We start from the raw sequence: 13,212 nt of genomic DNA on the forward strand, positions 1-13,212 counted from the left end.
TCACTGCATCATTCCATGTTTGGCACCGATCACCACCTGCACTCATGGATATATCATATATATCTATCTATCTACTTAGCACTTTTAATTCTTATTCTCATTTTTATTTTCATGTCTATTTAAGCTTAATTTATAACAGTATGTTTGCACTGAAGCACCGCAGCAATTTCCTAATGTTGTAAACCCGCTCAACATTTGGCAATAAAACCCTTTCTGATTCTGATTCTGATAAACACACCAGTATAATAAGTGCGGCTCGGCTCGTAGCAGGACTGCGTAAACAGTTCAGCATGAAGCCATAGTTTTGGTACTTTGCTTACAGTTTCGAACCATCCACCTGTGTCAATTACAGATTCGTTCATAACATCTTGCAGCAATATCTTTGTAAGGAAGGTTGTCCTCGTTTGTATGAGCCACATAAAACAACAGGGTAAGAACACGTTATGGTGAAGTATGCGTCCATTTGGGTAGTAAAAGGAGATAGGAAGTACTTTTGAAAGAGGGTGTAGAGGATGTTGTGCATAGGTTAAAAGAGAGGCAACTGATCTGTTGTGGTGACCCCTAAAGGGAGTAAGTGAAAGAAGGAGAAAACCTCATGGCCTTTCTTACTTTTAGATTAAGTAACACTAAATTATGCAGTTTTACTCAAAATGATGCAGAACTGTTGAGACATATATTTTCATTATTTTATTACTGCCACCCTGGGTGAAGTTTTCTGGGCGATGCACAGTCATGTTTTACAGCCTGACATGTTTTCATGATGAGATGTTTTTGAAGCACACATTTTTGCACACGTAGAAACAAATTTTACAGACTTATGTATTTAAATAGTTCATGCGTAAACATTAATGTATATATTAATGTATATTATTCACACGTGTTCACAAAAAACCACAGAATGTATCGGTGTTATACTGAAGCTGAACCCTGCACACAATTCCTTGAAAATCTAAAAACTGAAAAAGCTCCATTCATTGGCTTAGATAGAAAGACTCATGGAAAGGTTGAGAGCATGTCTGAGTCTCAAATAACCACCAAGGTGAGGTCACTATTTTATTTGGGAAGCTGAAAATAAATACCCTATGCTTTCCTTCTTTGTAACTAGCAAAAAATGAACAAACAAAGATTACGTATAAACTTCTTTTGAAGTTTCTCACCGTGCACGGCTGGCTGACACAACACCCATCATCACAGATCACAGCAGCAAAGCTGTGATTGTTATTGGATTTTTGAGTTGTGGCTTCACGTACTCGCTCACATACGTACACTCTCAAGGTTCCCTCGTGATCTCCAGTTAAATTGAAAAAAAAAGTTCTCTTGCCGTTTGCTGTGGTTTGTTCAAATATTGCTTTTGAGAGAATTGGCAGCTTATGTTCACTTCGTCATTGTTTGAAGAGGACTCTTTGTGTGTGAGTGTGTGTTTATGTGTGTGGTTTGACTCCACGATAAAGCTTTTTATATATAGAATAACAGTGGAGGGATGGTGTAGATTTATTTCTCGTCACGTAGAGCCATGTGGTCTTTGCCCTGTTCATGAATAGCTATTCATCGGGAAAATTATAAAGGAAAATGATGTGCCACGACTGGCACACTCACACGCTTTCTCGCAGGCAGTTGCAAAAGAGTTTTCTTTGCAGACAAAACATCTATGTGGCCTGAAAATGATTTGATATGCTGTGGTGTCATTCTCCCTTCTGGCAGCATCCCTTCTGTTACGGTCATGAATAACGAAATTCATTATTTAATAGTCAGTCCGCTGTGAAATACAAGTATGTCTTAACCCACTCGAAGCATTTGGCCTTGTTTCCCCTCTGAGGAGTGATTTAGAGACACACATCCTGTGAGAGGTCTATTAGACAGCATATCTTTTGACAGATGAAGTGAAGGAGTGGGGGTGTTGGCCTATTTGATCATGCTTTGAATGCAACTCTCACAACAGAATTGTTTTAGAGTGTTACATGCTACCTTGTCTTTAGACATAGGAAAAACCACAAATCAGTCTAACTTTGCACAAATGCCTCCAGAACTGATCTGCAGGAGTGTGATCTGAACATGTGCTTCAGCTGCCTTTTTCAAAAGGAGTTAAACTTTCCTGTCACATAAATTTTCTTCTGTTTATATGCCACCCTAGAAATAATGCAGATTTCTAAATAAAGCATTGTGCAAAAGCAAAGATCCACCTGTTATTTCTTTATATTTTGATTGGAAACTGAAAAATAGGTCCAGTGATTTTTGTACAAACAAGAACATAGAATATATAGGGCAAAAACTGAGTTTTCACAATTGTAACGAGCTTGAAAGTCAATCTAAACTCTCTTAGGCAGCTTTCTTCTTCAGGAATAGTTCTCCAAGGGTTCTTGAAGGACGTTCAAAGCTCTTCTTTGGATGTTCACTGTCAGGATGATCCCACACCGCTTCAATAGTGTTCAGGTCTGGGCTCTGGGCAGGACAATTCTAGACTGACAGATGTTTGGACCCCAGTTGCTTTGACCTACAACACAGCATTTAAAAGCATATCTGCTTATCCACTAACATCTCAACCATTTGTGAAGTATGCATGGTATGCATGAGTAGTGACCTGTAATGCTATAGCTGTAATGTAAAATAGCAAACCAGAGAAACTCAGTGAGGTACAACTCTTCCAGCCTCAACCAACTGCATATACTGGAGTGACTCATTTGAGCTGTTGCACCCTTAGCAGTTTACCCATGCAGATATTACGCACTGAACTAAAGGTGGCGCTGCAGCGTCCACTGATTGGTTGGACTGAGGAGAAAGTAGGGGACAGGTACGACTCAGTGGTGCGCCTCTCAGACCAACAAACTTTACGTGGTCTCTGTGGCTGACCCAGAGACCACGAGTCACACAAATAAGCCGAACAGTGGTGTGTGAAACAGCCAAAATGTGATCTTCAAAACGCCTTAAAATCTTCGGTTGTGTTGCACCCACGCGATAATCTACCTGTAGTGTTGGTTGGCCGAGAAACCCCCAAACGCAGACAACTGAAAGGCTGGATGGAGGTCCAGCCACGCCCCCTTACGGTAACCCTATGAAGAGGGCGGTATTGGATGGCACTTTCCTCCAATGACGTCGTGAGAACAGGCGGGGCTTAAAAGACCGCCTCCGCTCTTCGGCAGACTGCAACCAGCCTGCTCACGTAACTTAATATAGTATGTGGACCAGTGGGCGGGGCTGTGAGCGCGGCCGCACACTGGCTGCTGCCGGAGGCTCTTCATTCAGCCTGCATGAGTCCGCGGACAGGAGCCGGACTGACCAGCGCGCTCTAATGAACGTGTGAGGTTTGTAGGCTGGGTCACCTCAGCAGCGTGCTGCAGCCTAAATACAGACAGCGGCAGGAATCGTTAGCAGACTGCAGTGCAGTTTCACATGTGAGCAACTTTCTGGAATGTAACACGTCTGAGTTTTATTTGTTAAAACCCAGACTCACAAACACATACAGCCGCTCCTGTTTGGATCATTATTCGGCAGAATAAGGTGAGTGTCCGGCTTTGTGCTCGTTACTTGTTACGGTTGTTATAAATGTGGCTTCAAATTGGAAACTTTCAAATAATAATAATATTTTAAAAAGTTGTTTTTAGTAGCTACCCTCTTCTCCTGGCTCAGTCTGCTTCACAGTGTTTATAATATCAATAGATGGTATATCTGCTTCTTCATGTCCCAATCAAACACATACATAACTGTTTAGACTGTTTTTTGTTTTTTTTTATTTCTGTTTACTAAGTGAAGAAAGTCTTAGTCCTTTAGTGTGTGTTATAATCATTATATTGTGGGAAGCTGTGTAAGAATCTTAGTAAGTGCAGTAACTACTGTATAATGGAACCTATGTGCTGACCTAGCTCTGAAATGTCAGTTTTTTCCATATGGAGACACTTGACTCCATCTGAAAAAGGAAGATTCTTGTGTGTGTGTGATTTGAAATATGAGGAATGAAATATGAATGTGGCTTAATTGGCACGAACAGACAAACAAACTAGAGTCTGATAAGCCAAGACACTTGTCCTAGTAAAATCAGCTCTGATATACATCTGAATGTCTGATCTGAATGACCGATGCTATGTCAGTCACAGCTGTAGTTCGGGGACCTGATGCGAAACAAAACCCAAAGCCAGGGATCCGGGGCATTTTGGTTGTTTTTTATCTTTGCTCCAAAGTGTGCTGCTGTCAGAGTCTAAAAGATTATCCTGTGTGTCCATCTACTTACACTCGTGTTGAGGCTTGTGCCATTTTTCCGGCTTGCTGTGTCAGTGCTGAGGTTGGCCCAGGAGCCATGAGCAGTGATGAGGATGTGTGCTGACAGCTGAGCGGGGCAGGATGAGGCTGTTCCATGACTGACTGAACTGGGCTGTTCATTGCACCATATGCTCCTCTTTATATCGTGCTGCTAAACATTTGGGCCTGCCTCATGACTCATGCTGTCTTCTTCTCCCTTCAGCCAATTCTAATCCTGCTGCTAAATGGGACAATCAGAACATTGTTACACGGTGAGCTTGAAAACGTTGTGGATTCCACTTTTGGCATTAGGTCTACCACTATAAAAACAGTATATAGGAGTCAATCACAATCCTTTTACAGCTTCCAGTAACTGACAGGTATCATGGAGAAGGCCATCCACCACTTGTCAGACTAAAAAATTTGGCCTCTGGGTGATAAACAAATGTAGAGTGAGCCTGGACCAGCTGTGTCAGTGGTGCACTGCGCACCACTGACACACTGTCAGACTGTGTGGGTGTTTCGGGTTTTTTTGTGTGTGGTAACCCAGAAGACTGGTTTGAGGGTGTCAGGTAGTGGGGTTTAACCATTAACAGTGCTGATCACCTGATACACGAGTCTGTGCACAGAAGAAAAAAGGGAAACCCAATCTGCTAAGGTTCTGCTAAGATGTGTTCGAGTCAAACAAGGATTTCGGAGTTTTGAGAAATGCTGCCACAAATGTTACACATCTGTTTGTTTTTTTATAACCAACATTTATTGTAATGTAATTCGCTTGCCCTGTACTCAGTGGAATGGCAATTTGAGACTTTTCTGCTCTCAAATTGAAAGTTTTCTTCTCTAATCTTCTTCATGTGGTCTTTTTTAGTTTTAGTCTCCTCCCCCGGAGACCTTTAAATGCAGGGAATATAAGTTATATTATAAGTTCTATCTGGATTTATTTCACCCTTAAGTATAAACTGAGCATGGGGCCTTGTAGACATTTCTGTCCTGACATATAACTCTGATTAGTGTCTGTGATTTTTTCTTCTTCTCTCATCTCTTTGCTGAAACTATGCTGTGGTGAAGGTTAGTTAACTGATGACACATAGCCTCTTCTCTGATGTTACAGAGCATGTTGTGGGGAAAGTAGGTTACTGGGCCATGTCCTGCAAGTTTAAACTGAAAGCTAGTCTGAATATTGCTAGAGCTGCTTAGTGTGACTGGGCATGCACAAATGGTGTAGGTCTGTGTAACAGCAAAGGGACTCCTCCTGCTTTCTGTCTCTTTAAGAAAACAGAGCCGCGCTCCACATAGAATGAATGTTGAATGTTCAACCCATGATGATTCATCACAAACACATGAAATGGGGTGTAATCTCACAACAGGTTGATTAATAGATCAGAGGTTGCAAATAACCAAGTCTCGCTTACCTCCGAGCACCAAAGGTGTCATCTTTTTGTGTGTGATTAGCTCATTTTGGCCTTATTGTCTCAGTACTGACATTGACTTCAAGTCTTATCACGGTGTTTTGCTTTTTTCTTTAACAAACCATATTGATATAAAATCTTCCACAGGAAACTAGAAGGCATACAAATACAATGTAAGACTTTAGGTTAGCCAGTTATTTCCACAGACATCAAGAAAAGCAGACATGAGCACCACAGTGGCATGCGTACTTGGACAGAGCAGCAGCCAAAACATTTAAATAGGTAAGTTCGAGGTAATAAAACAGAAAAAAAGCTGAGAGAGATGGGAAACAGGCTCCCTGACTACATGAAAGAGGCATTCAGAGTATTTGTAATTTCCATCAGAGCTAGACTTTCACTGCTTCTTACCAACAACAGCTCTTGTTGTTTCAAGTGTTTTGCGTGCTCTCTGTCCCAGAGGAGACGTGCATGAAGCAAGTTACTTTGTCGCGTGTGAGTCAAGATAACAGCTTTTTTGTGACACTATTAAACACAAACAGGAAGTGTGTGTTGTAGAAAACAGCACAAATGAATGACTGTGGAAAGAAAAACACCGTTCTGGCAAATCAGTTTTGACCTCACAGGTTTTAATGGTTAAAGACTTATTTATCAGTGGAAAAAGTTGCGATTAAAAAACACACAAAGGGAAAACAACAAAAATACAACACATCTGACACACAGTCATAATTCCATCAGTTTTAATAAGATTGTGTTTTGAAGATGGCTGCAGACCATCACTGTTGCACCTCTCTCCTGATCTCCTCTTTACATATCAGTAACAATTTGAAACAGAAATTTGAGATTAGGATTCATCTCTCCATCAAACCTGTTGCCACTGATTTTCAGTCCAGTTCTTGTGTAATCTGGCACACCTCAGCCCTTTCTCCCTATTCACCGAGGCCATTTCTGAGGCTTCAGTGAACAGCAGATGCATCTCTGTCTTTGCTGCTGCTGAATTCTTTCATGTTTCTCAAGAATTTTAGATACTGTTCATCTGCCCTGGATAGTCTTTTCGTTTGCCCTCGACTTTTTCATTTCTCTCAAAAGCTTTTAAGGACACAAAGCGAGATATGCCAATTTTGTACAGCTAACAGCTCCTTGGAAATAATTTTGTTAGTGTAAAAAAAACAATTTTATTCATGTTGAAAATGTGCTATGTTTTTCTTTTTCATAGATTCACCTAAAGAAATGGGAAGAAAATGTGTTTTTCAACAGGCTTCTGTTAAAGTTCCTAAAGATACTTGTTAAAATTGATTATTTGCTCAGTTGTCTGTTATGTGAGAACACAACTGGGTCATCCTTTGAGGTAGGCCCATTTTTATGCTTGATTGTCTCAGTGTGAAGTGACGTAATGAATTAACAAGAGAAATGACTCCTCTTTGAAAAACCCTTCCTAGCCTGGAGAACTGCTACTCAAATCCAAAAATTATAAGAAAGGCTGGCTCCTTGGAAGCAAAATATTGAGAATTGAAGGGTTGTTAAAGACTTTTACAGTCTATAAATCTATAAATGCAACTGACTATCGCAACATTGTTCCAGAAATGCTGTTGTTTGTGTTGTGGTTTGACTGAGACTTCTCGTAATTGGCCCCATTGTCCATGGCTCACTTGTCTCCTACAAAAGCCACAGTGATTTTTAATGAACTTCCCCAACAGCCAATCAGAATCAGAAAACTTTATTAATCCCGAAGGAAATTAGGCAATTCTGTCGTAAACACCAGGGTGAAAAAACGAAATTAGTTTAATTTAAAGTGTCAGTCAAATTATTATTATTATAGTATTTTAATTAATTCGTTTATTTTTTAACTATATTATATTAAAAATTTGATATTTATATATATTTTTTCACATCCAGTTTTATGTCTAAGTTAACTATAATAACCTTGTTTAGGACAGAGCTGAATGTTAAGGAAGTTAACTAAAACTGAAATCACTGTGGCTTCTCTAGGAACTTCCTTCAACTGTAGTTAAAGTTTAATGACCATAATCTTACAACCAAGTGACCGAAGGACAATGGAGCCAATTACAAGAAGTAATTAACTCAGTCAAACCACAACACAAACAACAGCATTTCTGCAACAATGTTATTATAGTCGGTTGTATTTATGGAAAACATTTTTTATTTAGATACATGTACAGTGCAAAAGTCTTGAACCACCTTCTTCTAAAGAGCCAGAATTTCTTGCTAAAGCAACACCTTTGAATTCTTAATTTGGTGTCCAAGTCTAATGAAGTTGTCAAAGGGAATCGTTTTATTGCTGTGCACTTGCTGACCCCGATGTTACCCCAGATCATATCAGCTTTCTGTTAGCTGAGCTTTCTGATGTTGCGCTCTATTGCTCTATATCTTAGTAGTTATAGCCTTTCATTTCCTGGAGATGTGTTTTGGATCTTTGTCACAATGACAAACAAACTGAGCTCAGACCATGATGTTATGTTAGCTCTGCTGGGTAAGCAGTGTTGCCATTAATTTTGAACGAATCTCCAACAGCTGTCAACAGCAAAGTCTTGCAAAGACGCAGCAATTTGAACCAAAAATCTCAAATTTACACTTATGAGAACAAAATGCAGTTTTTCATTGGTTCATTCAGGGTATTTCTTTGTCCTATTGTGTCTTTTTATTACTTGTTGGAATTGGTAACCCATAGGAATCAACCCTTAAGGCCCAGTTTACGCAGTCTCATCCGAATATTTGGTGTTAATGTGTGTCCGCTACTTGAACTCTGGGAAGTAATGTGTCTCTAATGTGAGATGCTGGTAACTCTAATGAACGTATCCCCTGTGGCAGACATAACTCGTTGTCTTTCTCTTCCTGGGATTGTCCCCATGAGGATTAGTTTCATCAAGGTGTTAGTTGGCTTTTGCAGCTGAACTTGGGAAAAAAAACCCTCCAAACTTCTTGAAATTTGACTGAACTTTATATCTTAAAGTTATAATGGAATTTGAATTTTTCAGATTAGTGGTTCTTGCTACAGTAGCTGAATATTGTTGTTGAAGCGAACATGTTTATGTTTTAATGGTAAAATCTGTACAGAATCTATAATCCTAAAATTCAAATAGGGCTGTTTTTTAAGGCCCAATTCTAATTGGTGAATAAAAATATAGAAAAACCACAATTATGATTTATATCAAACCAAGTTGGGTGCAAACTGGAAAAAAAGTAGCGAAGGCTTACATTTGAGAAGCTGGAACCAGGGAAATTGCTTCAGTGATTCACTATCAAACTAGAGGGCATCATCCTTGGTCTGAGACAGCTTAATCAAGCAATATCACACAAGAGTGAGTGCTGTTTATTGAATATTAGTACAGCTCTGAATGGTTTGCAGGGACAAGGCCACAGCCATGCCGATATTCTCTAAAGCACTATGGCCTTGAGTGAGATATTGCTTTCTCAGGTATAAAATTAATTTAAAGTAACAAATGGCAAGAGATTGTGCTTTTAAAAAAAAAAATATATATAGTGTGGTTTATTTTTTTATGTATTCGCCTCAACCATACGCTATTAAAAATGGACTGCTGCCAGAAAATACATAAACACATTAACTTGTCGGCTCCTTTGTGTAGGCATTTTTTTTATAGTGGAACTTTATTTCCACTCTTTGCCTCAAGTTCCATGTTACATGATTTTGCTAAGGCACTGATTCTCAGGTTATGGTTGGTGTAAGAAGTAAGTGTCTTTGCAAATTCTGTATACCATCTGTCACAGCTGGGCAGAGAATATTTCAGAGCCTTTCTGTTGCAGACAGCTGGCTTTAAAGCAGCCACAATTTAGCTTTACAGTCAAATATAGGCGAACAACTATATTTAGCAACTTTGAATGCATGTGAAATGTGTATTGTCCAATAAAAATCAGTCAAATTACTTAGTTAAAATGATTATAAAAACATTGAAGTGACGCTTACCCTTTAAAGGCCAATCCACAGCCTTTATTTGTTGGCTTTAGATCGCTGTTGTCCGGTATTTCTGATTCTTAGGTAACATATTTCAGAGAACAATGACTCCTGATGGGAAGTAAGAAATGGTTCCAGTTGAAAGCTTGTACTAAATGGTCCATGGGATCACATGGCACACACCTTATCATTTCCTTATATCAGTGCTGGCATATTTTTGTGACAGTGATAATGAAATTGTTATACTAACTCTGTGGAATTCTGCTTATTTCCTCTGATAAAATTTGTTTAGGAATCAATAAAAGACCCAGTTAAGAAAGTGGCCTATAAGGATAATCAATGATGGCAGAGGTGTCAGTACAGTGTGTAGCAGTATTTGGGTTAAGGCCAAAAGCCACTGTTTATTTACACCATTTATTGCTACAGGGTTTATCTTCGATGGTGCTAGAAGCAACAGTCGCCATTAAATTAAATTAATACCAAGTGAAACTGACAGTTTTAAATTATGAACTTCTCTAAATGATGATTTTTTTCAGGTTTTTTCTTTGTTGATAATCTTGTGCGGACTACTGTGTATGTCTAAATAATTTCTATTTGTAGTGTTTGTTCAAACTGTTATAGTTTTTATCAAACTTTGCAGACACATCCCAGCCTTATTTTCTCTGTTTTATCATCTTTAGACTCTTTTGACCTGTTGGTCTGATGTGCTGTTTGGGAATTTTTAGACTTGTGAATTCTTGATCAATCTCCAGTAAGAAGATAATGTGGAAGCATTTATAGCCGTAAGGGCAGACATAAGACAGACATGCAGACTGTTATCATTAATCAGAGCCGTTCCCTTTTGTTCCATACCCCTCTATACCGAGGCCTGCTTGCCTTTTTCTTCCTTTGGCCAGTGGAACTATGTTGCACATGACTCCTGAGAGTATGACTGGTATTCATGTCACCCTCTTTGGCCTTGTAACTATGACAGACAAAATGTTCAGCAGCAGTTATATAACTGCCTCTACTGACGTCATCGGCCTTGCTGGTGTCACTGAACTCTTGCTCTAAAGCACACAGTGATTGTCCTCAGTAGCTGCAGGCTCAGAGCCATTACGCCATCATTAAGACATTTGGCTTTTTCAAATCTATTTATTCCTTTTATAAAAAGAAAAAGCTTTCCTTTTTCTGGCACTGAGACCAGTCACATTATGTGAATTTGCTTCCTCTCTTTTTATTTGTGGCATGAAATGACATTACCTGAAACTAACGTGTGTGAGAGCTCCTCAGTGACACTGCACTAATACTGACCTTTCGGAAAGGTTTTTATGGTACTTCATCATTCAAAGGAGTGAGAATCTACATAAATGAGGTTCTTTTAGAAGCTGTTATCATCATCTGAGTGATACACAGTGTGCTTTGTCGACAAATAAATGCTCCCCCCCCCCCGTGTGTCTCTAAAATATAGCTGATTCACAGGATGTAACATTTATTCTTGCTTCACTACAAAAGGTTACGTTTAAGAATCGGGTGTGGCCACACATTGTGTGTCAGATGAAGAAGAAAAATGGGCCTCGCAGTGTGTGTGTGACCTAGATCTAGTGATTCAGATCTCCAGTTGAGGGTGTTGGCTGCATGTGCATTACAACGTTGTTTGCTTTAGTGGAGTCACAACAAGATCGTGTCAGGTCTGATGGTGAAATGAAAAGGGCCCTCCCACACACATTTCTTTCTTCCTTTGATGTTAAGTAAGCCATATGTAATCTGTGATGTCATGGGGCAAAACCTGAACATGTCCACTGATGGCGAACTGGAGAGTTCACATAGTGCTGTGATACTTGAATTTCATTCTTCTGCTCTCTGGGTCCAGCCAATGAGTTCATTACACTTTCCTACTAAAACTTTCCAGTTTCCGAGTTTTTTTGTTTGTTTTTTTTTAATTTAAGTGTTTAAACTTTTTTACTGATTTTCACTCACTGTCCACTTTATTAGGTACACCTTGCTAGTACTGGGTTGAACTCCCTTTCCCGTGCAGCACCACCTTAATTCTTCATGGCACAGATAAAACAAGGTGAACTCAGTGTCACGTTTAAGAAGTCAGTTTGAGATGATTTGAGTTTTGAGAGATTATCCCGTAGAAAGCCATCATCAGGGTACACTGTGGCCATAAGTGGTTGGACAATATTCATGACCTCATCCAAGCTTTCATGTTGTTTTCACTCCAAACTGACCCGACCGTCTAAATGTTGCAATGCAAGACTCATCAGACCAGGCAACATTTTTCCAGTCTTCTCCCAGGAAAGTAGCATAAGAAAGGGCACAAGGCATTTTTGCCCAGAGTAATGAAACACCTCTTCGTTACACCCAGAAAATTTCCCCTCACTGGAAATCTCCTTTCTTCCCTTTTCCGATGCTCGATTTGAACTTCAGCAGGTCGTCTTGACCATGTCTACGTGTAAAAATGTGATTGGCCGATTACATTTTTTCCATTAACGAGTAGTTGAACAGGTGTACCTAAAAAAGTAGCTGGTGAGTGCATGTGCATCTTAAGAGAAACACAGAAACATATGATAAAATTGATGGAAATCTACAGGAAGTTCTATTCCACCATCAAGAGGAAGCCAAAAAGACTTTTTTTCATTTTTTTTTTACAGAGCTGGCAGTGATTTTAGGTTTCCTGAAGGACACTTCATAATTCATGAATTATTATCACATCAAAGCATGAGTAATGTGCACACATAGTTCCACTCAGATGCAATGGCCTCTTTAAGCTTAGCTGTCTGAAAGAGAGAAAACCAGTTGTGTTCCTTTATATATTTGCACATATACACTGTAACAAAGGTCACAATAAACATGGTGGAATTTCAGTTATTAAAATCAATGTAGGTACAAGAAATCCCTTTAAGCCAAAGGTTCTTTTGTTTGCGAGGTGCAGCCAGTCTGGAGAAAGTTAACAAAAAGAGAGGGTAAACAAAGCTAAAGTAGCTGCAGCTGAACTGCGTGGCATGCACAGCTACTCCAAGAAGTCCAAGAAGACAAATGTAGTGTAGGAAAGAAGCATTACAGGTAAAAACATAAAAATATGAAAACTAGTCATTATGCGAGTTGTTTTCCAGAGACTTCTGATGATCCAGCCTTCTGTCATTAATAATGTAGATGTTATTAATTCACTTTCTCAGTTGACTGAGCATCCATCCTGATTACGTGTTAACATTTGTACTACTTTTAAACCACTCATCAGATGAATAAAAGATGCACGATGAGCAGGTTTTGTATTCTGTAGTTCAGCTGAAATGTTAAACTGCCTAAAATAACATGAAATATTTTCATGTAGCTCAAAAATAATCAAATCGAATCAAATATCTGCAGTCCACTGCTTTTTGTTTCGGTAGAATAAGGATTAGGCAGAGTGGATATTTGGCCATAGAGGAAGCCAATATTCAATGTGTTTTAGTCTTTCCTCAAAGAGAATAATTTATAAGCTGCTTTCTACTGTTCTGTGAAACTTAAGAGAGGCTTGCGTGCTCTCAGGAGGAGAGCCTTGAAGATATGGAAGCCATCGTTTCATAACCAGGAAAATGAAACAGCAATAGATAGGAATGGAGACATAAGGTCATTTTTTCCATGGACTCTTTGCGAAAGGCTATTTAAGTTCACTTCAGA

At 39.3% G+C, this 13,212-nt stretch overlaps 1 protein-coding gene across 1 annotated transcript in view; it reads left to right on the forward strand.

Moving 5' to 3' along the window:
* Positions 1-3,196: 3,196 nt before the first annotated feature.
* npas2 (neuronal PAS domain protein 2) overlaps positions 3,197-13,212 on the forward strand; it is a 43,480-nt gene continuing 33,464 nt past the window's right edge. The window contains exon 1 of the mRNA XM_005735624.1: positions 3,197-3,495. The gene's annotated coding sequence lies outside the window, so the exon portion shown is untranslated. The remainder of the gene's footprint in view (positions 3,496-13,212) is intronic.

The sequence above is a fragment of the Pundamilia nyererei genome, unplaced genomic scaffold (genome assembly GCF_000239375.1).
Source record: "Pundamilia nyererei isolate P.nyererei 1_Seehausen unplaced genomic scaffold, PunNye1.0 scaffold00064, whole genome shotgun sequence".
Classification (NCBI taxonomy): Eukaryota; Metazoa; Chordata; class Actinopteri; order Cichliformes; family Cichlidae; genus Pundamilia; species Pundamilia nyererei.